Below are 4,707 nucleotides of genomic sequence, written 5' to 3'. Positions count from 1 at the left end.
CAACATTTTAAAAAAAATCTTCAATAAATTAAACCGATCCCTGACTATTACCATTTGAGGGTTATCCCACAAATACTAATTTGGTTATGATTTGGTTATAATTTACAATGAGGAAGCCAACAGCATCTTCTTGTTTACATAGAAAGTTGCTGTTATAAAACCCTGTCTGCTATACAATTTAATTTTGGCAATGAGAAAGAGAACTGTTATTCAGTTTAACGTGTACTGTATTTTGGTTGTTGAAACAGTCAAGTAAACTGTGTTTGTCAGGCAGGCTGTGTCAAAAGCTTCACAGACCACACCCTATGTAGTATCTCCCGTAATATTACCACAATGTCAAATTACAATAAAGGATTTGATTGGTGTGAAAACATCCATACACATACGATATGCAAATATATTTATGTATATATATTTTCTTTTACTAGATATTTCTATGCAACTAACTCTGTCCAGGAAGCTCAGTGCTATCTCCCAGTTCAACACACAGTCGTCTTCCCTGCCAGGAAGCGGACTGTCTCACAGCTCAATACCCATAATTCTTCTCTGCATAGAGAAAGTCAGCCCAGTCAGCCTCTGTCTGTGTGAAGGAGGAGGGGCTTGTTCTTTTCATACCAACGGTGTCCCCAGCCAACCAGATTCTGTCTGTGAAGGAGGAGGGACTTGTTCTTTTCATACCAACGGTGTCTCCCGCCAACCAGACTCTGCTGTAGCTTCCTGCCTGCCTGTCTGTCTGCTTCCCGGCATATAAAAACCCCACCTCTTGCTTTCCTCCGACAGTTCTGCCTTCTCTTCTGAATCCTCGACGTCAGCCTGTGAAGGAAAAGAAAACTAGACAAAATGGTGAGTGCTAACAGCTGACATCATTCTTTCTTTCTGAAGGGAAAGCAGATGGAGGATGGTGGTTATTCTGTTACATAAAGATCATATGATTCTCTGCATTGTCCTCTCTTTTTTTATATGTAGATTTCAGATATTATTTATACTACTGATAAGGGATAAATGTGATTTATTGTAAATTTAGGTTAAAAAAAATAAATATATTATGCAAAATAAATCTGACAGAATGATAGCCATGCATCAAATGTGAGTCAGATTTTAGTGTTTAACTGTCTATGTAATTACTCATTGTTCTACTTGATCATAGACTATCCACTGTTTAGATAGAAAACCTCAAATAGCTTCCGGATAGAAACATGCTTTTTCTGTATTATTTTATTTTAAAAAAATTTTTTTTAATGAGATTTCTGCAATTGTGAGAGAAGGATGGAATGATTGAGTACAAAGGAGAACAGGGAGGAGCAGTCTGGGATGGTAGCCATTTTCTCTGTTAGGATCTTGTGAGAGATGTCTCTTGCTGTAACACTGCAATGGGTGTGCAGCTGGACCGGACAGAGGGAGGAGAGGAGGGAATGAAAAAAAAGAGGAGAGAGGAGGAGTAAGGGGGGTGGCCCACAGTAACAAGGAACACCTTATCCTCTCTGGTCCTCTGCTCTTAAAGAGACAGGGTCATAAAAACGGTAACTCGTCAAATGGCAGATAGGAATGTCCAACGTCATTTTTCAAATCCTCTATGTGGGAAATAAATGGGTAATGAATAGGGTTTTGTTAACATCAGTTAACATGACCTTTATGAATTATGAATTATGAAGCCTTTATGTTCTTGTTTGATAAATTTCATAAATCCTTCAAAAAGTGATTATTATTTGTATAACATCTCCTAAGCCTGTGTTAACCTCAGACCTTATTTTCAGCATTTTCTATTTTTTTAGAAAAAACAACACATTAATTTGCCCATAGGGCATTATGGCCAACGAGCCATAGTGGAGTTAGTCTCTGTTAATGGCTACAAAAAGACGCCATTACTATTCTCTATTAGTGCCAAATAGTCAAGATGGTGGTCACACTTTTTAGCCGAATCCAACCGGGATAGCCTAGTGTAGCCAATGACTTGGCATAAATTAAATTTTGCTTAATGGGTGACCATATCCCTCCTGTATTTATTTATTCTTCAGATTTGCCTTTCACTTTCAATAGGGATCTTACAGTAATATATTGATGATTGTATTTGCAGCGATACAATAAAATCGAGACTGTCTGAAATGGCTTTCAACTTTTTATTTTATCAATCCACTCCTTCAACACTCCAACACTTCACTGTCATAAATGTGTATACACCTGATTTGATTGAAGTTTCCATGTGGTTGATCTCTTGTACCGCCTCTCTCTTTCAGCGTGAGTGTATCTCTATGCATGTGGGCCAAGCCGGAGTCCAGATGGGTAACGCCTGTTGGGAGCTGTACTGCCTGGAGCATGGGATCCAGCCGGACGGACAGATGCCCAGTGACAAGACTTGTGGAGGTGGAGACGACTCCTTCAACACCTTCTTCAGTGAGACCGGAGCCGGAAAACATGTCCCCCGTGCCATCTTCGTTGATCTGGAGCCCACTGTCATCGGTAAGATGAGACATACTAGAGAAAGACCATCTTTGAATGTGCTGTTTTGATATTCTGTCCAAAGATATTCTGAATATTCGGATATTCCAAACATTCAGATATTAGGATTTCCGAATATTCCGGATACTTGGATATTCTCATATTTGCAATATTCTGACATTCGGAATATACCTTTGTCTTTCAGATGAGGTGAGGACAGGTACCTATCGCCAGCTGTTCCACCCTGAGCAGCTCATTACGGGTAAGGAAGATGCTGCCAACAACTACGCCCGTGGTCACTACACCATCGGCAAGGAGATCATTGACCTGGTTCTGGACAGGACACGCAAACTGGTGAGTCATCATTGTTGATAACATAGAGTTCTAACTAGGGTTCTAGATGGGTTTTAACATGTTCTAAAAAGGTTATTTGTAGGGTAATAAGGTTCTACCTGGAACCATTAAAGGGATCTTCTAAACGGACAAGCCAAAAACCCTTTATGATTCTAGGTAAAACGTGCAAACAGGTTTTCCCTTGTATTCTTACTGGCGTAACGTAACATCATATGTAATAATGTTATTGTACCATTTCTCCATTCAGGCTGACCAGTGCACTGGACTCCAGGGATTCCTCATCTTCCACAGCTTTGGAGGAGGCACCGGTTCTGGTTTCACCTCCCTGCTGATGGAACGTCTGTCTGTGGACTACGGAAAGAAGTCTAAGCTGGAGTTCGCCGTTTACCCAGCTCCCCAGGTGTCCACGGCTGTGGTGGAGCCCTACAACTCCATCCTGACCACTCACACCACCCTGGAGCACTCTGACTGTGCCTTCATGGTGGACAATGAGGCCATCTATGACATCTGCCGCAGGAACCTAGATATTGAGCGTCCCTCGTACACCAACCTCAACAGGCTCATTGGCCAGATCGTCTCCTCCATCACTGCCTCCCTGCGATTCGATGGAGCCCTGAATGTTGATCTGACAGAGTTCCAGACCAACTTGGTGCCCTACCCCCGTATCCACTTCCCTCTGGCTACCTATGCCCCAGTCATCTCAGCTGAGAAGGCCTATCATGAGCAGCTGTCAGTCGCTGACATCACAAATGCCTGCTTCGAGCCAGCCAATCAGATGGTGAAGTGTGACCCTCGTCACGGCAAATACATGGCCTGCTGTCTCCTGTACCGTGGTGACGTTGTTCCTAAAGATGTCAACTCTGCCATCGCTGCCATAAAGACCAAACGCACCATCCAGTTTGTGGACTGGTGTCCCACTGGCTTCAAGGTGGGTATCAACTACCAGCCCCCTACGGCGGTTCCTGGAGGAGACCTGGCCAAGGTCCAGAGGGCTGTGTGCATGCTGAGTAACACCACAGCTATCGCTGAGGCCTGGGCCCGTTTGGACCACAAGTTTGACCTGATGTATGCCAAGAGAGCCTTCGTGCACTGGTACGTTGGTGAGGGCATGGAGGAGGGAGAGTTCTCTGAGGCCAGAGAAGACATGGCAGCCCTGGAGAAGGACTATGAAGAGGTGGGCACTGACAGCGTGGGAGAAGAGGATGAGGAGGGAGAGGAATATTAAATGGTTAAACAAACTAGGCGTTTGTCACCCTACATTCCAACACTGCTGGAGGCCTACATTTAACATGACAGCAACACATTCCCCACTGCAGTGTTAACAGTCTCTGCTACATCTTGTCATATTGTGTCAGGGTTCTCAATAAACGCATCATAAACCGACTCATCTGTATGTGGTTATTTTTAGTCTCAAAGATGATTATGACTTTCAAATAAGCAGCTCGTAAGATCTCATGCTTTGATAAGTGCAGGCTGCAGCTTCAAAGAACATTGTTTTATGTCATTGTCTGCTAGACTAGAACAGGTTTGAAGTCTACTAGAGTAGAACAGGCTTTATGTCTGCTAGTAGCAGTTCGGGGTCCAAAACATCCGCAACCGGGACCCAGCACCTCTCCTCCGGACCGTACCCCTCCCACTCCACGAGGTACTGAAGGCCCCCTGCCCAACGCCTCGAATCCAGGATGGAACGAACGGAGTACGCCGGGACCCCCTCGATGACAAAGGGGGCCGGTCCTGGCAATAGGACCGCAGAAACCTGCCCACATCCTGGTTGACCCTCTCTACCTGCCCGTTACTCTCGGGGTGAAAACCCGAGGTAAGGCTGATCGAGACCCCCAGACGTTCCATGAACGCCTTCCAGACTCTCGACGTGAACTGGGGACCCCGATCAGACACTATATCCTCAGGCATCCCGTA

At 44.5% G+C, this 4,707-nt stretch overlaps 1 long non-coding RNA gene across 2 annotated transcripts; it reads right to left on the bottom strand.

Moving 5' to 3' along the window:
- Window positions 1-2,103: 2,103 nt before the first annotated feature.
- Window positions 2,104-4,487, bottom strand: LOC120058579. Of its 2 annotated transcripts, none has more exons than XR_005478033.1 (3): window positions 3,023-4,487; window positions 2,629-2,769; window positions 2,104-2,472 (listed from the first exon to the last, which is right to left on the bottom strand). It is a non-coding gene; the product is annotated as an uncharacterized LOC120058579 (long non-coding RNA). The 2 variants fall into 2 exon arrangements; XR_005478032.1 differs by having other exon boundaries at window positions 2,104-2,448; window positions 3,023-4,485.
- Between the last annotated feature and the right edge of the window lie 220 nt (window positions 4,488-4,707).

The sequence above is a fragment of the Salvelinus namaycush genome, chromosome 13, assembly GCF_016432855.1.
Source record: "Salvelinus namaycush isolate Seneca chromosome 13, SaNama_1.0, whole genome shotgun sequence".
Taxonomy (NCBI): Eukaryota; Metazoa; Chordata; class Actinopteri; order Salmoniformes; family Salmonidae; genus Salvelinus; species Salvelinus namaycush.
This window is presented reverse-complemented; position numbering and strand designations above follow the sequence as displayed.